Below are 25426 nucleotides of genomic sequence, written 5' to 3'. Positions count from 1 at the left end.
TTTTTAGAAGAGAGACAGGGTCTCCTCTTGCTCAGGCTGATCTCAAAACTCCTGAGCTCAAGTGATCCAATCACCTTGGCCTCCTAGAGTACTAGGATTACAGGCGTGAGGCACCATGCCCAGCCAGAATTTCGTATTTTTAATGCATGTTAATGGAAAAATAATTACTTAAATATACTCTAGGGCAGCACCTGTAGCTCAGTGGTTATTGTGTCGGCCACATATACTCAGGCTGGCAAGTTCAAACCCAGCCCCGGGCCAGCTAAAATCAACAATGACAACTGCAACAACAACAAAAATTTAAAAAATGAATAAATTTAAAACTATCTGTGGCTACTAGTTGCCCAGAGAATAAATCCAATAAAAAAGAAAGAAATATACTCTAGTTGACCCAAACTTCTTCAGAAATACTGTAACATTTACAGTTTCTTTTCATAGTAGGTGTTTTGGGAATGGAAAGAGAAGCATTATTTTAGTTAATGTTTTCTGGAACTAACACTTGTGATCTATCAATTACACATTTTATCAACCACATTTTCAACATCAGTAATCTGAGATGTGAGGTTTTGTTGATATAATTAGTTTTACACTGCACTAACAATACTATAATATTATATATAGTACTTCCCTTTTAAGAACTAAACAGTGTTAATAACTTTGGCTACTTTGGATATCTTAAGTAATTAGGGTGTTTTTTTTTGACACAGAGTTTCACTTTGTCACCCTGGGTAGAGTGCCAGAGGTGTGGCATCATAAGTCACAGCAACCTCAAACCTCAAGCCTCAGCCTCGCTTGCCTCAGCCTCCAGAGTAGCGGGGACTACAGGTGCCCACCACAACGCCCAGCTTTTTTTAGAGATAGGGTCTCACTCTTGCTCAAGCTGGTCTTGAACTCATAAGCTCAAGCAATCCACCTGCCTTGGCCTCCCAGAGTGTTAGGATTACAGGTGTAATCCACTGCGCCTGGCTAAAATTATTTTTAAAAGGGAATTGAGTTGGCTCACAAGGCCAGATGATTAAGTTCACGAAATCGTCCTAGAAAAAGCACATGTCTCTAGCCGGGTGCTATGGCGGGCACCTGTAGTCCCAGCTACTCGGGAGGCTGAGGCAAGAGAATTGCTTAAGCCCAGGAGCTGGAGGTTGCTGTGAGCTGTGTGATGCCACGGCACTCTACCAAGGGCCATAAAGTGAGACTCTGTCTCTAAAAAAAAAAAAAAAGAAAGAAAGAAAAAGCACATGTCTCATTGCTGAATACCACTATGGTCACCTTCTAAGTACTACCCCTTGGGTAGCTATACACTGATGCCAGTGCCTAGTCCCCTCAAAGCAATTTTGGAGCTCTTTTTTCAGAATGGCCATCAGAGCTGTTATAATTTGAGATCCAACAATTCAGTTTGGGAACTCATCCTAGAAAAAGTGCTTTCAAGTGTGGACTAGGTGCTGGCTTATCAGGGCATAGCTTCCCCAGGGGAGTACTTCAAGGGTGACAGTAATGATACTCAGCAAGGAGGCGTGTAGCACTTTTTCTAGGATGAATTTGAAAATTTGTCCAACTTCCGTACATGTATGTAGGCCAGAAACCTGTTACAAGGTGCGGTATCATTGCAATTTCACTTTTATGCCAGATTATCATCACTGAACTGCCTGCAGTTTCATTAACTCTCAAATACTATCCCTACAGCCTTCCAACAACATAGACTGCATTTTATATTAGTATGTAAACTAATGCACAATTTTGTTACAAACTAGAAGTCAGCATTTAGTAAATGGGAAAACATAAGGCACTCTCTTTTGTTTCTGTATAGTTAAAAATGGTTCACAAAGGCTTTCCCTGATTATACTTTTTTTTTTTTTTGAGACAGAGTTATATCACCCTTGGTAGAGTGTTGTGGCCTCACAACAACCTCAAATTCTTGGGCTTAAGAGATTCTCTTGCCTCAGCCTCCCAAGTAGTTGGGACTACAGGCACCGGCCACAACGCATTTTTTGTTGCAGCTGTCATTGTTGTCTAGATGGCCCAGGGCCGGGTTCAAACCCGCCACCCTCAGTGTATGTGGCTGGTGCTATAACCACTGTGCTACAGGCGCTGAGCCTCCTGATTATATTTTAAACTTGTGCCTGTGAAGACTGAAATGTTTAAGTTGTATTAAGAATCATTAAGCAACATTAAGAAAAATATTTTCAGCTTTGTACTTGTGTCAATAGCAGAGTTGCAAAAATTATCTCTTTTGTCTCCATGTTAAATTAGTCAAAAGATCTGTCTTCTTGTTCCTCCCTTTTTAAAACCTACTTTCAGACTTAACAGATATTGTTTTGGCACTGCAAGGACCTACTAAGCAGTAGGGTAGGACTGTGGGGGAGAATGCCATTTATATTTCAATATTCAAATTTGGTATCTTACCAGGTTGCTAAAGTTGTAAAGGGCTGAAATTATCTCTGTTAAAATTAATACATTTTGGTTGGGCACAGTGTCTGACGCCTAGAATAAGCCTAGAATTTTGGGAGACTGAGGCAGGAGTATTGCTTTAAGTCAGACCAGCCTAAGCAAGAACAAGACCAGATCTCTACAAAAAATAAGAAAAATTAGCTGGGGTTGGTGGTGAGCGCCTGTAATCCAGGAAGGCTGAGGCAGGAGGATCGCTTGAGCCTAGCAGTTTGAGGTTGCTGTGAACCACGATGCCCCTAGCTCTGTAGCTGAGGTGACAGAGCAAAACCCTCTCACGAAAACATACACACACATATATATTTTATCTATTAATAAGTAAAACTTATAACGTAAAATATACTATAACATGGAGGCTTTTCTCTTAGAAATGAGTCGTTAAACTGTTTTAAATTATGATGACATAGCGTAAGATATTGCACTTCCTTTTAGTAGTAAGTTACCTCGAACATGATTATATGCTAATATCATACACTGTCCTTGCTTCTGGGTAAAAGAAGCCCAAAGAATCACTTCCAATTATAGCTTAGTAACATGAAAACAAAATCCATTCAGAGTATAGATATTTTTCTCTTTTAAGAATTGACTTATCTTGCTTTCCCTCCTTGGACATATAGTGGTTTTTCTGAGAGAAGACGGTATTTAATTACCAGCAAACTCCGCCTCCCCCAAATCTCACCTTAACCCAAGCTCTCCTCTTAGGCTTTTGGGCAGCTGGAGTGTGGGTTGGGGAGCCCGACTCCCTACACTTAGCCCACCTCCCTACTCAAGACTGGAAAGTGACAGCAACGGAGATACCGGGTTCCTCCAGGCTGGGCTCAAAAGACTCATTCTGCTTTCCCTCCAGCCACTCGTAGCCTTTCCAGAGTTCACTTTTCCTCCCCACTCACTGCCACCTGCCCGGGCGCCCCAGCACCTACGCCCGCCTCCAGCCGGCTGTCAATCACAGCTTTCTGCAGCTCCCGGGTTAGAGAGCCAAGCTCCTTTGGTCCTCTGGTTCCGCCCCGCCCAGAACTGTTTCCCGCCCTTTGAGCTCTCTGTCCAATCATCAGCACACGATGATTCTTTGGCTCCCGGCCCTCGGTCCCCGCCTTGTCGAAGACTTGTTTCCTTTCTTAGGGCTGAAGGAATCACCTGACCCGGAGGCGCTCCCTCCGAAGGCAGGCAAGGGGCGTGTGCGTGGAGGGGAGGGGCGCGAGAAGAAAGGGGGGACGCCGGGAGTGGGCGGGGAGAAAGGTTGTCAGTCTGCTCTCGCGAGAGAGGACGGAAGCCTGTGGGAGCCCGTGGCCTTTAAAGTGCGGTTCAGCCCTTTCCTCCAGGGGTAGTTTGTAAACACTGCTGTGCTTGGGGCTCCCGGGCAACCAGAAAGATCTTGAACTAGTGTCCTGGAAAGGTGAGTATTGATGGGCAGAGAGCCGCAGGACTGGAGACTGTAGGGATACGGAGAAAGAAGGCGCTAACATGGCGACGTCGCTCACCATAGTCCCCACCCCCCTCTCCCCATCACCTCGGGCGCTCCAGCCGTGGTCCCTAGCCCTTAGGGCGACTGTGGCTGTGCTGCCAGCACAGCAGTCCTCGGGGCGTCGGCTTCTGGAGCCTGACGGGCTGGGCCGGACCGTTAGGTAACTAGCGTTCGTTGTTCCGACCCCTCCCTCTCGCGCGCTTTCCTGAGGAAGAGGAAAAAGGAATAACGGCTCCTCGGAGACCCCTCCCTCCGAATTATCTTTTGCTGCTCAGGTCAGTTCAAAGGTCCCTGGGGCGCACATCGAATCCGCGCTGTGCACGGAGAGACCTTCCCCTTCCCACCCCTCCCAGCCCATGCACTGGGCAGAGAGAGGGCCCACTCTGTTCACCTCACCCAGGACTCAAGCGGTTGAGGACCGTGTGTTGGAGATGATGGCGGGGAGGATGATCGGGAGGCGCAGCTGAAAATAGGGTCAGGGTCCCTGGCTGTTGTGGAACCTGATGGAACGAATGATAGGGAGAACCTGGGAGCTGTAAGTCTCGGTCGGCCGTTTCTGTCCTTTCTGCTCCCTCGTACTCCAGCCACCTCCCGCTCTTCCCCTGTGGGGCGGGGCTGAGGTGTGGGTGCAGACTGATTTTGATATTTTCCCCTATTTTGCCTTCCTGGGTGGACAGCATATCTTCTCAGGGAAATAATTTGCTTTTTCTCAGTGCCCTAGGGACCAGAGTCGATGGTCCCTAGGCCATTGGGAATGGAGGGGGCGCCGGGGGGGAGAGAGAGAGAGTGTGTGTGTGGTTTCTGTGCTCCTTCGTTGAACCGAAGGGGGCGGTGCGAGAGAAGAGGAGTTGGGGACTATTTTTGTGATCCCAGTTAGTATAAAATTGTCTTTTCTTAATGGGGAGTCTTAAAACTGGTGAGGCCAAGCGCAAAACTACTGTGAATATGATGGAGTAGAAGAGCTTACTCTCGATGGACTTTAGGCCCATTGACTAATCCCTAAATTATAACGTTAAAGTTTCAATTTCATATGGTTAAATTATAGATCCCGTAGCAAAAGATAAATTTAATGTATATATGTGAAATCATAATAAAAACTGAGTTTCTCAGAGTACACTTTTAGTTCTGTTTGAAGAAATTTATAACCACTGGCATTGCCGTTGTCAGTAAAGCCTTTTTAGGCATAATCTTTAAGTAGACAAGATAGCCTTGGTCTGTTGTACCAAACCCAGGAAGGTGTGACTTGATTTGTAAAGCTTGTTAAAAAGTCAACCCTTCAAGATTAAGAGCCCTAAAATGCAAACACAGTAGCAACTTTATCTTGAATTTAAATTTGTTTAACTCACTCAAGGAATCTATTGTAAATACTTTTTACAATAGTATTTAAATAGGAACATCTGTAGGATGTTCCTACAGTTTTGCAGGTCAGGAATTAAGAAAATTAAGTGATCTTTAAGGTCATCAATAATTGAGTAATAGCTAAGAGTCCTAGTCTTTGTAAAATAATTTGAATCTTCCAAATTTGCAATGATGTGTATACTGCCTTTCTAAGACATATTCTTGCTTTCAGATAATGTTATTGCCATTCACTTTTTAAACATTGTATAATATTGTGGTAATCTAGAGTTTAGGTGTTTTGAATTTTAGTTGTTAGTAAGGGTGGAGATTTCAGGGACTTTTTCTGTGTATTTAAGGTACATAATACTTTTGTAGATCTGATTGCATTTCCTGGAAATCCTTTTTTTAAATATGTTGTTAGAATGTTTGTTTCATATTTGTGACACTATATTCTTACCCACTGAATATATATAATCGAGAAATTCCTGCATTTGCTTTTTTATTTGGAGTATATGTTTCTTATAACAGAAATGGTTGTGTCAACTTTTTAACAAATAGCGGGGGGTACTTTTGTTAGTATTCAGGATTTGGAAGCTATTGTGAGTATCTTTTAAAATGATATGCTATACATCAAGTATTTACTACCTATGATTAGCATTAACTCAAGAAATCATGTACTTTTTTTCCTTTTTTTTTTTTTTTTTTTTTTGAGGCATAATCTCACTCTGTTGCCCTGGGGTTGAGTGCCATGGCATCATCACAGCTCACAGTAACCCCAAACTCTTGCCTTAGATTCACAAGTAACTGGGACAGTAGGCGCCACCACAATTAGTGGCTAATTTTTCTATATTTAGTAGAGATGGGGGTCTCACTTTTGCTTAGTCTGGTCTTGAACTCCTGAATTCAAGCAATCCACCTGCCTCAGACTCCCAGAGTGCTAGGATTATAGGCAAGAGCCACCGCACCCAAACCATGCACATTTTTTTCTACCAAAATTTTTATATTGGAAAACATAGGCTTTAATAATATGTATGTCCTTTGCTGGTAAATTATTTTGTCAGGTAAAAAATCTCGCCATATATGTTATTTCTGCCCATTTTGTCTTCAACTTCCTCCTTCCAGTATGAAATATGTCTATAAGCTGGCATTTCTTTCCCTTTGTTACTATTGAAATGCCATTAGAGAAGGTAAGTCGTTGAAGTCTTCCTTATTTAAAATGACGTTTTCACCAGAAACTCCCTTGTTTAAAACCCAGTGAATGACAATAACTGATATTCAGCTGTTCCTTATAAAAATAAATATGTGTAGTATTTGTTATAATTAAAATCTATCCTTAACAAAAACCACTTTGGGCCTGGTGTGGTGGCTCCACCTAAAAAAAAGAAACGGAGACAGAGTCTCAAGCTGTGGCCCTGGGTAGAGTGCCTCATAGCTCATAACTTCCAAATAGGGCTCAAGTGATCCTCTTGCCTCAGCCTCCCAAGTAGCTGGGACTACAGGTGCCCGCCACAATGCCTGGCTATTTTTTTTTTTTTTTTTGGTTGTTGTTGTTGTTTGGCAGGTCTGGGCTGGGTTTGAACCCACCAGCTCCAGTGTATGTGGCTGGCGACCTTGCTGCTGAGCTACATGCGCCAAGCCAGTTTTTCTATTTTTAACAGAAACGGGCTCTTGCTTTTGCTTGCACTGGTCTCGAACTCATGAGCTCAAGCAGTCCACCCACCTCGGGCTCCCAGAATACTAGGATTACAGGCGTGAGCCACCACACCTGGCCAAACCTTTGTATTGTTATGGTCAGTAGTTTAATTTAGTATTTGTGTTTATCTTATACTCCTGTTCCTTGAGGCTTAAAACTTGTCTAAGATGCTGAATGTTCTGTTTATGTAATTTTTAATGTTTAGGTAGTAAGACAGCAGTCACCTATTAATATCTAAAGAAAAACTCCCAAGTATTTTATTCCTTTGTTATGTTTCTCATAGCTAAAAAGTTATAGTATGGTATACTTACTTAGAAAATTGTGGAAATAAGGGCCAGGTGCAGTGGTTCACACCTGTAATGCTTGAGACCAACATGGGAGGATCTCTCAAGACTAGCAATTGGAGATCACCTTAAGCCAGGGGTCCTCAAACTGCGGCCCGCGGGCCACATGAGGTGGTGTGATTGTATTTGTTCCCATTTTGTTTTTTTACTTCAAAATAAGAAATGTGCAGTGTGCATAGGAATTTGTTCATAGTTTTTTGTTTTTTTTTTTAACTATAGTCCGGCCCTCCAATGGTCTGAGGGACAGTGAATGTTTTTTTTTTAATTCACTGTGGTCTGAGGGACAGTGAATTGGCCTCCTGTTTAAAAAGTTTGAGGACACCTGCATAAGCAATATAGCAAGACCCCATCTCTACAAAAAATAGATTAGCAGAGCATGATGGCACACACCTATAGTTCAAGCTACTGGGGAGGCTAAAGCACAATAATTGCTTGAATATGTCTTTTCATTTATTCTTGTTGACAGTCTTGAAGCTGGTATATTGCTTTTCACTTGTAAGTATGTTTAGTAATGTTTATTTTTTTCTTCTTGGCATTTTGGCAATGGTAGTATAATGCTTAGAAACATTTTTGCAACAAAAAGTGTTTTGAGAGCTAGACCTGTTCACTCATGTCTGCATTCTTTGTCTTAACGAAGATAGTGGTTTTCAACTTGAGATAGTGGTTTTCAACTTGTTTTTTGCCTTGATATCCAAGGAATAGAAAATGCTTCCAACAGATGTAGTGGTTTATTAGCACAGAGATTCTCAACAAAATTGGTAGGGAAGATAGTGTGGGAGTAATTGTAGTTGGCAAAATACTATATTGACTTTGGTTATTTTTGTATTATATGGTAGCTTTATAGTATAGACTGTAAATTCATAAGTTCCCTAAATGTTCTTTAGTTTGCCTAACAGAACATATATTTTTGTCATTTCAATTTTATAGCCTTGTTTTTTCTAATTTTTACTCTTTGGGGTAGAATATATGCTTTTATATATTGAACATTTGTTAGAACAGTATTAATTAGAAATCAACTTCAGTTTTGACATACTAAGGTAGATTGTTTAATCATTTTTGTGCATTCTAATTTGTGGATAAACATTATAGTTTTTATAGAATTATAAAAAAAGTTTTGTGTATTTTACTTTTATGGCATTGTAATTTTTCTTTTCTTTCTTTTTTTTTTTTTTTTTAGAGACAATCTTATTTTATCGCCCTGGGTAGAGTGCCATGGTGTCACAGCTCACAGCAACCTCCAGCTCTTGGGCTTAGGCAATTCTCTTGCCTCAGCCTGAGTAGCTGGAACTACAGGTGCCCGCCACAGCACCTGGCTATTTTTTTATTGCAGTTTGGCCGGGCCAGGTTCGAACTGGCTACCCTTGGTATATGAGGCCAGTGCCCTACTCACTGAGTCACAGGCACCGCCTGGCATTGTATTTTTTCATGTTATATAAACTTTGTAATTTTTGATGTTTACCAATAATTAACCAGATAACTATTAAATTTTGTCAAATTTAAATGCCCAACAGGAAAATAATTGTTTTTCATTTTTGCCTGTTTTAACATTGAATTGAATATCTTTGTGCACATACCTTTTTCCTTTGAATTGTTTCTGTAGGATACTAATCTCAAATGTGATTACTGGTCAAAGGATATAGATGTTTCATCAGTTGCCAAATTTTTGCTTCCCCAAAGACTTGATCACGTTTACACCAGAGTATGGAGGCACTAACTTTGCCATCATTTTGCCAACTTTGGAGTTGTGGTTATTAATAAAATGTGATTACTTAATTGGAAATTATTACTAGGAATAAGTTGTATTATAATTATTTAGTTGACCATATCAAACTATAGTTATTTATCTATAAGTGATCCGTGTGCTGGGGCAAATATTGTATATTTTGTCTTTTCTGTCATTTCACTGATTGTTTCTCTTAAACTTCACTGGAACTTCTGACAACATAGTAACAATAATCCTTAAATCTTATGCAGTTTTTTATGGTTTGCACTTGAAATATCCTATGCTAGTTTAAGAGATACTGTCTGAACTATAGATTTTATAGGATTTCTTTTTTTTCCTTTTTTTGCAGTTTTTGGCTGGGGCCGGGCTTGAACCTGCCACCTCCAGTATATGGAGCTGGTGCCCTACTCCTTTGAGCCACAGGTGCTGCCCTTTTTTTTTGAGACAGAGTCTCGTGTCTCATTATGTTGCCCTTGGTAGAGTGCCATGGCATCACAAATCACAACAACTTCAAACTCTTGGGCTTAAGCGATTCTCTTGCCTCAGCCTCAAAAGTAGCTAGGACTACAGGTGCCTGCTAACAATGCCCGGCTATTTTTTGATTGCAGTTGTCCTTGTTGTTTAGCAGGCCCAGGCCGGGCTCAAAGCTGCCAGCTTTGGTGTATGCCACCAGCACCCTCACTGGCACTCACTGAACTACGGGCGCCAAGCCGATTCCTAGGATTTCTGTCTTATGAATTTATCATTGTGAATTATTAAGATTTATAATGACAAATTCTTTTCCATATAGATAACCCTTCAACCAAAGAGTGTTTTATAACCAAAATGACTGAGTTTTGTTTCCTCAGTATCTTTTGGCACATAATATATAATCAGACTTTTAGGATAGTTGCTGCAAGCCACAATGTCATGGGTCTATATTATTATTAATTGTGTTACCTTGGGAAAATGACATAACTTCTCTGTGGCTCAGTTTCTTTCTTCCCTTTTTTTTTTTTTTGTTTTGGACTAATAATAGTTAACTCATATCCTTGCTGGGAGCATTCACATATATATAGTACTTAAAACAATGTCAGGAACTTAATGTACTCAATATATGGTGCAATAATGATTGTTACTAAAATTCATTCAGAAACAATAATAGCACAGCCCTTATGGCTAGAAGACACCATACAACCACGATCTATTTGGTATCTTTGGCAACAAAGTTGGATTTTCCCTAGGAATTTATAATTTGGGGTAGAACTTACTACCTTAAAATTTTCGTAAACCCATTTGAAAGAATATTTCATATTTTTTGTTCCATAGGTGTCCCTTCTCCAGTCAGTCTTTTTCTTTCTTTTTTTTTTGTAGAGATAGAGTCTCACTTTATGGCCCTCGGTAGAGTGCCGTGGCCTCACACAGCTCACAGCAACCTCCAGCTCCTGGGCTTAAGCGATTCTCTTGCCTCAGCCTCCCGAGTAGCTGGGACTACAGGCGCCTGCCACAGCACCCGGCTATTTTTTTGTTGCAGTTTGGCCAGGGCTGGGTTTGAACCCACCACCCTCGGCTTATGGGGCCGGCACCCTACTCACTGAGCCACAGGCGCCGCCCTAGTCAGTCTTTTTCTATGTGGAATTCATGCAGTATAGCATATCCTTATTTTGAGACGGTAAAATCATGATAATGTGATTTCCATAAAATCTTTTCAGTTGTCCTTTTACTCCACCAATTCCACTGCAAACATTATAGTACAATCTTTTCATGTCTGTTTTCCTGTCATAGAATAAATCATGTTCTAGTGTCTAGTGTTCTAGTGTTTTTTTTTGTTGTTGTTTGTTTGTTTTTTTTAATGAGACAGAGTGTGAGCTGTTGCTCTGGGTAGAGTGCAGTGGCATCATAGCTCACAGCCAAATTAGACTTAAGTGATTCTTTTGCCTCAGCCTCCTGAGTAACTGGGACTACAAGCGCCCCACACAACTCTCAGGTATTTTTAGAGATGGGTTCTCACTCTGGCTCAGGCTGGTCTGGAACTCGTGAGCTCAGGTCAATCCACTTGCCTCTGCCTCCCAGAGTGCTAGGATTATAGGCATGAGCCACTGTGCCCAGCTATCTCACAATTTTTGTAGGACAGAAGTCCAGGTGGGCTCATCCAGATCATTTGCTTAGGGTCTTACAAAATCAAAGTCACTGTGTTGGCAGAGCAGTGTTCCTTTTTGGAGTCCCTGGGGAAGAATCCCCTTCCAAGTTAATTCAGGTTGTCTGCTGAATTCATTTTGTTGCACTTTTTAGACGGTCACCCGTCTTCCCCTCCTGGCTGTCAGTCAGTGGCTGGTCTTAGCTCCCAGAAGCTGGAATGCTTTCATGTGGCCACCTCCAGTAAATGGCAAGTTAAATGCCCTATCTTTTTTTTTTTTCTAACTTCATCTCTGTTCAGACTCCAGATAGAGAATGTTCTCCACTCTTAAAGACTCATTTGATTAGATTGGGCCCTCTTGGTTAACCCAGGATTCTCTATTTTAGGATCTATAATTCTTTAACATCTGCAGAGTTCCGTTGGCCATATAATATAACTATTTGGAGGTTCCTGGGATTTAGGATATAGACATCTTTTGTTGGGGGGCATTCTGCCTGCTATACTTACGCATATTCTTAAAAAGAAACTTGAGAAAGTATGTGCCGTTGCATGTTTCTAAGTTGATTCCTACGTTTTTCATCATAAGTTGAAATAGTTGGAAAAAGCATAATTTCTTGCTTTTCTAGATATTGACACCGCTGTTTTATGACTATCTAAATACCATAGTGATTTCATGGTATTATTTGTTTTAAGAACAAACTGGAATTATCCACTCTTTTAATAGTTGGAAATTTTCATTGTTCCTTTTTCTTATGTTCTTTCTACTTCTCCAGCATAATTTTACTTGAACCCAATGTATTTTAATGTTTTAAAATATTTTATTGATCTGCTCTCATACTTTATGACAAATATGTATTTAATTTTTGAAAATGTATTACTGTTTTCCTCTTCATTCTTGTGGACTGTCTTAGGACAGTGCATTTTTGGATAGTATTTCAAGAATGGAGGAGGCAGTCATTAAATGAAAATTGTTGTTTCTGCCATCACACTGTACGATATATCTAAATTCAGAACATTAAACACAGGTAGAACACCATTCCTAAAGCCATGCTTTGCCTTGAACAGAAATATTTATAGGATAGGGGAAAACATAAGCCTGAGGGTTAATGGTGCCTTGATTAATGGAGGCTTGGAGATGCTCTTATTTTAAATCATACACTTGCTTTGTTCCAGGGAAGTTTTTACAACCTGGGGCAATACACTCTAATAGAAGTTGGAATGGGTGAGAAGTATTGTTTTTGGTTTTAGAAAGTGGGAAAATGAGGACTCAGGGAAAAGTAGGCAAATAATTTTTAGGAAAGCAAACAAAAGGAAGTTGATATAGAAACTGATTTTCTTAAAACTTCTCTTGCTCAAATGTCCCTTAGAAAGCCTTAGTGTACTTTTAGTAATACATACCCCAGTTTGAACATTGGCTACTTGAACAACTGTCCCTCTCTCCTGCCTTGCTCCTGTTGTCCCACAAGGACAGAAACCAACTTCTTTCTTCCACCCAGTATTGCCCTTGGGTCTGTTACATAATTCTGAGTCCAAAACCAAGAAATGATTAATCCCCTTCTCACACTAATGCCTACCTGTTGGGCCCTGTTTCCTGGCACATAACAGTGTTTGGCTTTTATCAGGATAGTTGCCATTAGCAATGTTTGTACCTTTCAAAAGTAGAGATCCTACCCACAGGTTAGTTATATCGAAATATTGCGTGTAGTAATGTGCCATGTAACAAGGTTTCGAGTCAACAGACCATACAGGCCATCATGATGTCATAGTGTAACGCATGACTCATATGTTTGTGGTGATGCTGGTATATACAGACCTACTGTACTATCAGTTGGTATAGCACAATTGTGCACAGTACATATAGTACTTGATAATAGTATGTTACTGATTTATGTATTTACAATGCTTTTTATCGTTCTTTTGGAGTATACATCTGCTTATTAACTTTACAAAGTTCACTTTGTAAAGCGGCCTCAGCCAGATCCTTCAGGTGGTTATTCCAGAAGAAGGCATTGATGAAGGAAATGACAACTCCATGTGTATTATTGCTTCTGAAGACTTCCCAGTGGGTCAAGATGTGGAGGCAAAGACAGTGATAATCATGATCCTGTCCCTATGAAGGCTTAGGCTAACATGTATATTTGTCTTAGTTTCTAACAAAAAAGGTTCAAAAAGGTGAAGGTTTTATAAAAGAAAAAAGCTTACAGAAGAAGAATATGAAGAAAGAAAATACTTTTGTGCTCTTGTACAATGTGTTTAAGCTAAGTGTTAATACAAGAGTCAAGAGGTTTTTTGGTTGGTTTGTTTTTTTGAGACAGTTGCATTTTGTTGCCCTCAGTAGAGGATCATGGCATCTTAGCTCACAGTAACCTCAGACTCTTGAGTTCAAGCAATTCTCTTCCCTCAGCCTCCTGAGTAACTGGCTGGGACTACAGGCACCCACCTCAATGCCTATATTAGAGATGGGGTCTTGCTCTTGCTCAGGCTGATCTTGAACTCCTAAGCTCAGGCGATCCACCTGCCTCGGCCTCCCAGAGTGCTAGGTTTACAGGCATGAGCCCAGCCAGGAGTCAAAAAGTTTTTAAGAACTGAAAAATTTATAAAGTAAAATGTTACAGTAAGCTAAGGTTAATTTATTATTGACAAAAGAAAATGTTTTTTATAAATTTAATGTAGCCTAAATGTACAGTATAATATAAGTCTACAGTGGTCTATAGTTATGACACAGGCCTTGACATTCACTCTCCACTCACTGACTCGCCTAGAGAAATTTCCTAGCCTGCATGTATATTCTGTATTTTTAGTGTACCTTTTCTATGTTTAGGGACACAAATATTTACCATTTTGTTACAGTTGCCTATAGAGTTTGGTACAGTAACATTCTGTACAGGTTTGTAGCATAAGAGTTATAGGCTATATACCATCTAGGTTTTTGTCAGTACGCTATGATGTTCACATAGTGATAAGATCACCTAATGATGCATTTCTCAGAATGTAAGTAATGCTCGACTGTATAAGAAATGTACAATAGGTAGGGTAGGATAGTAAAGGAGAAGTTTCTTATATCTGTGCCTTTCAAGTTATAAAAAGGAATCATATTCTTTATGTTCAGACTCTGTATGTTTATCTTAACATTGTTTATAGGGTGTCCATAAAGTTTGTGTTTTAAATTGCACGTGAACTTTATGGACACCCTGTATGTAAGATATGGCTATATAGGTCAGGTACAACTGAGTAGCTTTGAAATCTTACTTTTGATTGAAATGGCTGTAATACTGGAAATCTGTGTTGGAATTTTTTAGTATGTTAGTTGCTGACCTTTTGTGAGCAACTACTGAAATAACATGAATATCTCTATGTGAATAGGAAAATCTAAATCCATACATAAAAAATAAACATTCTTGGACCGCGCCTATGGCTCAGTGAGTAGGGCGCTGGCCCATACACCAAGAGTGGCGGGTTCAAACCCAGCCCCGGCCAAACTGCAACAACAAAAAAAAAATAGCCCAGCGTTGTGGCGGGCGCCTGTAGTCCCAGCTACTCGGGAGGCTGAGGCAAGAGAATCACCTAAGCCCAAGAGCTGGAGGTTGCTGTGAGCTGTGATGCCACAGCACTCTACCAAGGGTGACAAAGTGAAACTCTGTCTCTTAAAAAAAATAATAAATAAACATTCTCTGAAAGAAACAATTTACAGAAATTTATTTTGGCCTAGAAGATGTGAACCTTAAATTATGCCTCAGAGTCATTTGTCCTTTGAATTGCTTCTCCGCTTACAGTTCCCATTTTACATGGTATTGCTAAATATCCTGTTGGATCCTTTTTTTCCTTAGGAAACTGTGTGTATATAAAACAGAGTTTTGTTGCCTTTTTTGAAATAAGAGTCTTTGTAGTTTCTGGTATTCATATCAAAATTTTAAACATACTAAGGATGTTTTCATAAATCTTACTCAAGGCAAAGTGCAACCCTTCTTTTCACTAGTCTGCGCAATTGGGTAATCTCCCATGTTCATGTACAGCCTGATAAGCCCTGAGGTAATGGTAAAGTCTGTTTCCCTTTGTACATTGTATTTCCGGATTATTGCCTTTTCCTGATGCATTTGGTAATAGCTTTCTGCCAAATTCTTAGTCTCACCTTGGCCACTACATTACTTACATAATGATTTGTAGTCATTTCTGAGTTTTGTAAACTGCTTATTTGTTTACACTCCCATACTACAAAGGTTGTTTCTTTGCTCTTAACATTGTTATTCTAGTCTTTAGATTTTTCCCTTCTGTGAACTCTGTCACCTGCAGATTGGCCTTGCATATTTAGAGAAGTCCTTATAAATACTGATCTTGCTTCTTGGCTCCTGGCAGCTTCTGCTTTTGAAAACTGCCTTTAGGGGCGGCGCCTGTGGCTCAGTGAGCAGGGCGCTGGCCCCATATACCGAGGGTGGTGGGTTCAAACCCAACCCCGGCCAAAACTGCAACAATAAAATAGCCGGGCATTGTGGCAGGTGCCTGTAGTCCCAGCTACTCGGAAGGCTGAGGCAAGAGAATTGTCTAAGCCCAGGAGCTGGAGGTTGCTGTGAGCTGTATGATGCCATGGCACTCTACCATGGGCAATAAAGTGAAACTGTCTCTATAAAAAAAAAAAAAGAAAGAAAGAAAGAAAACTGCCTTTAGTAGATTGCCAGGGCATCTCTGTGAGGTGTCCAGCACTTTTACTTTTAGAATGCAATGAGTATAATGACAGAAGCAACTAATTATTTACCACTATTCATTCTCTTCTTTTTCCTTGTTGATAGGTACTCTAATTTTTAGCCAAGCATATGGTGAAATGAAAAATACATTTCCCAGCCTCCCTGCTAGTAGCAATGGCTATGTGACTCAGCTCTGGCCCATGGAATGTAAATGATGTTTCTTGTGAGATTTCTGAAAAGTTTCCCTAAGTCGGGCTATTATTCATCTCTCCTTTCTCATCTTGCTGTCCTATCTGTAGATGTGGTAGCTAGAACTTAAGCAGTAACTTTAAAACCACAAGGGGAAGCCCCATGTTGAAGATGGCAGAGCACAAAAATAGAACTGGTTTCCTAGTGGTCCTGCTTCTTGACCACCTATATTTGTGTAAGAGAAATAAACTTCTGAAATAATTTAAGGTATTGTTAAATTTTGAATTTTCTGTCATTAACAGCCGAGCCTAATCCTAACTGATACAGAAAAAAAAAAAAATTGAATATTTTTCCAAATAAACACAAATTGAGTCTCAGGGATTTTGTGGTACAGCAATGTTTAGATTTCCACTCTAAACATTTTAATACTCAAATTCATCAGTGCCTTTTCATCTGTTACCTGTGATTTCCCCCCTAAGCTGGTTTATTATGATACTGTAATAAGGTTAATTTTTCAACTTTCACCACGATTTCATTGCCCTACTTCTATCCTTGAAACTGTTTTACCTCTGATAGTTGTTAATGTGCCAGGAGCTATGGGAAGCTGCACAATAAACATCTTCCTGGAGCACTGAAGATTTGGGTGGGGAGGGGGGAACTCAATTTAATTTTTTTTTTTGACACATTGTCTCACTCTGTCATCGAGGGTAAAGTGCCATGGCAATGTGTTTAAGCTAAGTATTATTACAAGAATCGAGAAGTTTTTTGGATTTTTTTTTTTTTGAGACAGAGTCTTTGTTGCCCTTAGTAGAGTGCTACGGCATCTTAGCTCACAGCAACCTCAAGCTTTTGGGCTTGAACAATCCTTCTGCCTCAGTCTCCCAAGTAGCTGGGACTATAGGCGTGCACAACAACTGTTAATGTGCCAGGAGCTATGGGAAGCTACACAATAAACATCTGGAGCACTGAAGATTTGGGTGGGGAGGGGGGAACTTAATTTTTTTTTTTTTTGAGACATTGTCTCACTCTGTCACCGAGGGTAAAGTGCCATGGCAATGTGTTTAAGCTAAGTATTATTACAAGAATCGAGAAGTTTTTTGGATTTTTTTTTTTTTTGAGACAGAGTCTTTGTTGCCCTCAGTAGAGTACTATGGCATCTTAGCTCACAGCAACCTCAAGCTTTTGGGCTTGAACAATCCTTCTGCCTCAGTCTCCCAAGTAGCTGAGACTATAGTCGTGCACAACAACGCCTGGCTAGTTTTTCTATTTTTAGTAGAGATGGGGTCTTGCTCTTGCTTAGGCTGGTCTTGAACTCCTGAGCTTAAGCAATCCACCTGCCTCAGCCTGCCAGAGTGCTAGGATTATAAGTTTGAGCCACCATGTCCCCCAGACAGGAACCTTAATTTTTATACTAAAAATTGTGGAATAAACGGCAAAATTTACATGCATTTTTTAAAATAAAAATAAAGGAAACGTTTAAAATTTTTTATTACAGAATTGAATTGCATGAGGCTGTTTCTTTAGATCCCACAAGATAATGAGTTCACGGTTTTCTACCTCTCCTTTTCTCTAGTGATACTAGATGGAAACTTGAGAAGTACTGTTTACTAGTTAAAAGCTGAGGCATTCCTGGCAGCAGAGTGATTAATGCTCATGGCCCACCAGCTAGAAAGGTAAGAGATTTTAAGCTTAACATAAAAAGTATTTTTTAATAAGAATTTATCTTATAAGACATAAATTATCTCTCAAATATTACTGAATTCAGCTTATGTTTGCGGATAGTAGTCCTTCAAATACTAATGTCCTAGTAAAAAATACTAATGTTTAGTAAAAAAAATGATTATGAGGTTCAGCAAATTTGGAATACCCTTTTGGAGATAAAATGCACATAGGCATATAAAAGCACACTGAAGACTCGTGTTAAAGTGTTTAATTTTGACACAGAGGTTCCTAAACATTTCTAACTAGGGTCCCCTCTTTATTAAAGGGTCCCAATATAAAGGTCCCAGTTCTCCTAGGATTTTATAAGGATAGTAGTAACAGGAGTTAATTTGTAAGGTATTTTCTGTATTTCAAAAATATTTTGAGCAAAATATTCACCTATTCTCTACAAGCTAACTAAAATGTCAAATTTATTTGCTTTTAGATTGAATTATATGAACTAAATTTGTTACCATGATTGTCTCATGCTGATCAGAAACATTGATTGGAAGTTATATAGTCCTCAAACATAACTTTATTGAGTATCTGTGTGCCAACCATAATATGGTGATACTACAAAATGAAATTGTTTTTGATCTCAAGCAACTTACAGTTTGGAGATGTAGCTTCTAAACCTGTAAGGAAAATATCAATATAATAAATGTAGTCTAACATTCAGAAGCTTTCAAATCATGGTGGACTAGTAATAGACTTTGTCAGTATATCAAGATACATAAACAAATTGGTTCATTTCATTGCACCTGAATCAGGAGAAACAAATCAAGAGGAACTATGCATAAATGCACGTTCTAATTTTGTCAAAAATTTGGAAAATCAGCTAACATATATATATTTAAAAAGTAAACATTAAGGCAAATAGGAAGAAAAGCTGGTAACACTTGATAATTTCTTCTTATACACTGATAACATGCATTAAATTATTTTGAGCTCCTTGACTAGTTTCAATGATCAAGTTTACTATTTTGATTAGAAGTATTCTCCATAAAATATAAGCCACATGAGGGCAGGAGCTACATATTATTGTACCCTGAATTATGTAATTCCTCTCCTATTGCATGTACTCAATAATGTTCATTGACTATATAGCTAAATGAGAGATCTGAATTTCAGGTGAGGGAAGCAATGGATGGAGGGCAATGAGGAGTGGTGTTAACTAAGAAAGGGATGCATATGTGGGGTGCAGTGGCTCATGCCTGTAATCTTAGGACTCAGGGAGGCTGAAGCGGGTGGATTCCTGAGGTCAGGAATTGAGACCAAGAGTAAGACTGGTATTTGCTCAAAACAGAAAAACCAGCCTGGTGTGGTAGCAGACAGCTGTAGTCACAGCTACTAGGGAGGCTGAGGCAAGAAGATTGTTCAAGCCCAAGAGGTTGAAGTTGCTGTTAGCTCTGATGAAGCCATGGCATGCTGCACAAGGCAGTGGAGTGAGATTTTTGTGTCAAAAAAAGAAAGAAAGAGGTAGGGAGGAAGAAGGAAAGGTAGGGGGAGGGAATAAGGGAGGGGAAAAAAGAAAAGGAAAGCAAAGAAGGGAATGAAGAAAGGGAGGAAAGAAGGAAGGAAGGGACGGATTGGATGAGTAGGAAATGAGGGAGGGAGCTGATTAAAAGCCTGCATAACGAGGAGGCGGAGCAAGATGGCAGCCGAGTAACAGTTTCCTTCCATCTGGGCACCGTGAGTCTGGGGAGATAGGACTCGAGGCATCTCTGGCTGGTGGGATCTGCCTATCATCACCCCTGAGAGGATACAGGGAGTCAGCGAGAGACTTCTGGACCCCAAGAGGAGGACTAAAACAGTGGAAAAGCTGCAAGTGGACGCGTGTCTTCAATCCGTCTAAACCCGCCCGCAACTTCCACAGGCACAAGAACTTAAAGAGCAAGAGGAAGTGAAAGGAAAATTAGGGCAAGGAAACAGATAAAAGAAATCACTCATGAGGAAGAATCAGCAGACAACTCCAGGCAACATGAAGAACCAGTCCAGAACAACCCCGCCAAGGGACCGTGAGGTAGCTACTGCAGAGGATTCCACCTATAAAGAAATGTTAGAAATGACAGAAAGGGAATTTAGAAATCACATGTTGAAAACAATGAAAGAAATGATGGAAACAATGAAGGAAACTGCTAATAAAGTGGAAAATAACCAAAAGGAAATCCAAAAACAGAATCAAATCAGAGATGAACGATATGAAGAATATAAAAAGGATATAGCAGAGCTGAAGGAACTGAAACAGTCAATCAGGGAACTTAAAGATGCAATGGAAAGTATCAGCAACAGGTTAGATCATGCAGAAGAAAGAATTTCAGAGGTAGAAGACAAAGTTTTTGAGATAACTCAGATAGTAAAAGAGGCAGAAAAGAAGAGAGAGAAAGCAGAACGTTCCCTGTCAGAATTATGGGACTTTATGAAGCGTTCCAACATACGAGTTATAGGAATTCCAGAAGGGGAAGAAGAATGCCCCAGAGGAATGGAAGCCATACTAGAGAATATTATAAAAGAAAATTTCCCAAATATCACCAAAGATTCTGACACACTGCTTTCAGAGGGATATCGGACCCCAGGTCGCCTCAACTCTAACCGAGCTTCTCCAACACACATTGTGATGAACCTCTCCAAAGTCAAGACAAAAGAAAAGATTCTGCAAGCTGCCAGGAGTAAGCGCCAGTTGACCCACAGGGGCAAATCCATCAGAGTGACCGCAGACTTCTCTAATGAAACTTCCCAAGCAAGAAGACAATGGTCATGTACCTTTAATCGACTTAAACAGAACAATTTCCAGCCCAGAATTCTGTACCCTGCTAAGCTAAGCTTAAAAATTGATGGAGAAATCAAATCATTTACGGATATACAAACATTGAGGAAATTCGCCACAACAAGACCAGCTCTACAGGAAATACTTCAACCTGTTCTGCACACTGACCACCACAATGGATCAGCAGCAAAGTAAGAACTCAGAAATTAAAGGACAGAACCTAACCTCCACACTGATGCAAAAGATAAAACTAAGCAATGGACTCTCACCAAATAAGACGAATAGAATACTACAACACTTATCAATTATCTCAATAAATGTTAATGGCTTGAATTCCCCACTGAAGAGACATAGATTGGCTGACTGGATTAAAAAACACAAGCCATCCATTTGCTGTCTGCAAGAAACACACCTGGCTTCAAAAGACAAATTAAAGCTCCGAGTCAAGGGTTGGAAGACAATTTTTCAGGCAAATGGAATTGAGAAGAAAAGAGGAGTTACAATATTATTTTCAGATACATGTGGATTTAAAGCAACTAAAGTCAAAAAAGACAAAGATGGTCACTTTATATTGGTCAAGGGAAAACTACAACAAGAAGACATTTCAATTCTAAATATTTATGCACCCAATTTAAATGCTCCCAGATTCTTGAAACAGACCTTACTCAGTCTGAGCAATATGATATCTGATAATACCATAATAACAGGGGATCTTAACACTCCTCTTACAGAGCTGGACAGATCCTCTAAACAGAAATTAAACAAAGATATAAGAGATTTAAATGAGACTCTAGAACAACTGTGCTTGATAGACGCATATAGAACACTCCATCCCAAAGATAAAGAATATACATTCTTCTCATCACCCCATGGAACATTCTCCAAAATTGATCATATCCTGGGACACAAAACAAATATCAACAGAATCAAAATAATTGAAATTTTACCTTGTATCTTCTCAGACCGTAAGGCACTAAAGGTGGAACTCAACTCTAACAAAAATGCTCGACCCCACCCAAAGGCATGGAAATTAAACAATCTTCTGTTGAATAACAGATGGGTGCAGGAAGAAATAAAACAGGAAATCATTAACTTCCTTGAGCATAACAACAATGAAGACACAAGCTACCAAAACCTGTGGGATACTGCAAAAGCAGTTTTGAGAGGAAAATTCATCGCTTTAGATGCCTACATTCGAAAAACAGAAAGAGAGCACATCAACAATCTCACAAGAGATCTTATGGAATTGGAAAAAGAAGAACAATCTAAGCCTAAACTCAGTAGAAGAAAAGAAATCTCCAAAATCAAATCAGAGAGCAATGAAATTGAAAACAAAAGAATCATTCAGAAAATTAATGAAACAAGGAGTTGGTTTTTTGAAAAAATAAATAAAATAGATAAACCATTAGCCAGACTAACGAGGAATAGAAAAGTAAAATCTCTAGTAACCTCAATCAGAAATGATAAAGGGGAAATAACAACTGATCCCACAGAGATACAAGAGATCATCTCTGAATACTACCAGAAACTCTATGCCCAGAAATTTGACAATGTGAAAGAAATGGATCAATATTTGGAATCACACCCTCTCCCTAGACTCACCCAGGAAGAAATAGAGCTCCTGAACAGACCAATTTCAAGCACTGAGATCAAAGAAACAATAAAAAATCTTCCAACCAAAACATGCCCTGGTCCAGATGGCTTCACTCCAGAATTCTATCAAACCTTCAAGGAAGAGCTTATTCCTGTACTGCAGAAATTATTCTAAAAAATTGAGGAAGAAGGAATCCTCCCCAACACATTCTATGAAGCAAACATCACCCTGATACCAAAACCAGGAAAAGACCCAAACAAAAGGAGAATTTCAGACCAATCTGAGTCATGAATATAGATGCAAAAATTCTCAACAAAATCCTAGCCAGTAGATTACAGCTTATCATCAATAAATTCATTCATCATGAGCAAGTAGGCTTCATCCCAGGGATGCAAGGCTGGTTTAACATACGCAAGTCCATAAACGTTATCCACCATATTAACAGAGGCAAAAATAAAGATCACATGATCCTCTCAATAGATGCAGAAAAAGCATTTGATAAAATCCAGCATCCTTTTCTAATTAGAACACTGAAGTGTATAGGCATAGGTGGCACATTTCTAAAACTGATTGAAGCTATCTATGACAAACCCACAGCCAAGATTTTACTGGAGTAAAACTCAAAGCTTTTCCTCTTAGAACTGGAACCAGACAAGGTTGTCCTCTGTCACCTTTACTATTCAACGTAGTGCTGGAAGTTCTAGCCAATACAATTAGGCAAGACAAGGAAATAAAGGGAATCCAAATGGGAGCAGAGGAGGTCAAACTCTCCCTCTTTGCTGACGACATGATCTTATACTTAGAGAACCCCAAAGATTCAACCACAAGACTCCTAGAAGTCATCAAAAAATACAGTAATGTTTCAGGATACAAAATCAATGTCCACAAGTCAGTAGCCTTTGTGTACACCAATAACAGTCAAGATGAGAAGCTAATTAAGGACACAACTCCCTTCACCATAGTTTCAAAGAAAATGAAATACCTAGGAGTATACCTAACGAAAGAGGTGAAGGACCTCTATAAAGAAAACTATGAAATCCTCAGAAAGGAAATAGCAGAGGATATTAACAAATGGAAGAACATACCATGCTCATGGATGGGAAGAATCAACATTGTTAAAATGTCTATACTTCCCAAAGCAATCTACCTATTCAATGCCATTCCTATCAAAATACCAACATTGTACTTTCAAGATTTGGAAAAAATGATTCTGCGTTTTGTATGGAACCGGAAAAAAACCCGTATAGCTAAGGCAGTTCTCTATAACAAAAATAAAGCTGGGGGCATCAGCATACCAGATTTTAGTCTGTACTACAAAGCCATAGTGGTCAAGACAGCATGGTACTGGCACAAAAACAGAGACATAGACACTTGGAATCGAATTGAAAACCAAGAAATGAAACTAACATTTTACAACCTCCTAATCTTTGATAAACCAAACAAGAACATACCTTGGGGGAAAGACTCCCTATTCAATAAATGGTGTTGGGAGAACTGGATGTCTACATGTAAAAGACTGAAACTGGACCCACACCTTTCCCCACTCACAAAAATTGATTCAAGATGGATAAAGGACTTAAATTTAAGGCATGAAACAATAGAAATCCTCCAAGAAAGCCTAGGAAAAACACTGGAAGATATTGGCCTGGGGAAAGACTTCATGAAGAAGACTGCCATGGCAATTGCAACAACAACAAAAATAAACAAATGGGACTTCATTAAACTGAAAAGCTTCTGTACAGCTAAGGAGACAATAACCAAAGCAAAGAGACAACCTACACAATGGGAAAGGATATTTGCATATTTTCAATCAGACAAAAGCTTGATAACCAGGATCTATAGAGAACTCAAATTAATTCACATGAAAAAAGCCAACAATCCCATATATCAATGGGCAAGAGACATGAATAGAACTTTCTCTAAAGACGACAGACAAATGGCTAACAAACACATGAAAAAATGTTCATCATCTCTATATATTAGAGAAATGCAAATCAAAACAACCCTGAGATATCATCTAACCCCAGTGAGAATGGCCCACATCTCAAAACTGCAGAAGCTGGCGTGGATGTGGAGAGAAGGGAACACTTTTACACTGCTGGTGGGACTGCAAACTAGTACAACCTTTCTGAAAGGCAGTATGGGGAAACCTCAAAGCACTCAAGCTAGACCTCCCATTCGATCCTGCAATCCCATTACTGGGCATCTACCCAGAAGGAAAAAAATCCTTTCATCATAAGGACACTTGTACTAGACTGTTTATTGCATCTCAATTTACAATCGCCAAAATGTGGAAACAGCCTAAATGCCCACCAACCCAGGAATGGATTAACAAGCTGTGGTATATGTATACCATTGAATACTATTCAGCCATTAAAAAAAATGGAGACTTTACATCCTTCATATTAACCTGGATGGACGTGGAAGACATTATTCTTAGTAAAGCATCACAAGAATGGAGAAGCATGAATCCTATGTACTCAATTTTGATATGAGGACAGTTAATGACAATTATGGTTATGGGGGGGACAGAAAGAGGGAAGGAGGGAGGGGGGTGGGGCCTTGGTGTGTGTCACACTTTATGGGGGCAAGACATGATTGCCAGAGGGACTTTACCTAACAATTGCAATCAGTGTAACCTGGCTTATTGTACCCTCAATGAATCCCCAACAATAAAAAAAAAAAAAAAAGCCTGCATAACTAGAGCCTGAGATTAAGAGGTATTATAAGACTGGGGTGGGAGGCAGCATTCCATCCATGCAGGGATCTGAAGGCAATGTTAAGGATTTGAGGTTTTATCCTAAGAACATTTTTCTTTATAACTGATCCATTCCTGTCATTTCGACTTGACTGCTTAAGTTCAGACCATCATTTTTTATCTTGAACTTGGCAGTAACTTATGCTGGTTTTCTTATCCGTTATGTTGCCTTTTCTTAAATCATCCTACACTCTTCTATTAGTAGTCTTGCAAAAATGCAAGTAGTTTATCTACTTAAGATCTTTGAATTTCTCTTTGCTTATAATTTATACTTTTTTAATTTTTTTTTAATTTTTGTAGTTTTTGGCCGGGGCTGGGTTTGAATCCTCCACCTCTGGCATATGGGGCCCACGCCCTACTCCTTTGAGGCACAGGTGCTGCCCAAAAATCTTTGAATTTCTTATAGTAGGGTTAGGCAAACTTTTTATTTAAATGATGATAGTAAATACTTTAGGCTTTATGTGAACCATGTAAGGTTTCGGTTGCATATTCTTTTTTGCCCTACTCCCCAATCATTAAAAAATGTGTAAAACTTAATTAGCTTAACCATTAGCCCCAAGGCCTTAGTTTATAACCTTATGTCGGGGAAGAGGAGGGAAGAGGGTTCAAGGGGTGAGGGT

General features: G+C 39.6%; 1 protein-coding gene across 2 annotated transcripts in view; it reads left to right on the top strand.

Moving 5' to 3' along the window:
- The first annotated feature begins 3700 nt into the window (after positions 1 to 3700).
- ATF2 (activating transcription factor 2) overlaps positions 3701 to 25426 on the top strand; it is a 107096-nt gene continuing 85370 nt past the window's right edge. For both annotated transcript variants that reach the window (XM_053598112.1, XM_053598111.1), the window contains exons 1-2: positions 3701 to 3835; positions 17560 to 17659. The gene's annotated coding sequence lies outside the window, so the exon portion shown is untranslated. The remainder of the gene's footprint in view (positions 3836 to 17559; positions 17660 to 25426) is intronic.

This window comes from Nycticebus coucang, chromosome 7 (genome assembly GCF_027406575.1).
Source record: "Nycticebus coucang isolate mNycCou1 chromosome 7, mNycCou1.pri, whole genome shotgun sequence".
NCBI classification, from domain to species: Eukaryota; Metazoa; Chordata; class Mammalia; order Primates; family Lorisidae; genus Nycticebus; species Nycticebus coucang.
Note: the sequence above shows the minus strand (reverse complement) of the source record. Positions and strands in the feature narration are given on the sequence as shown.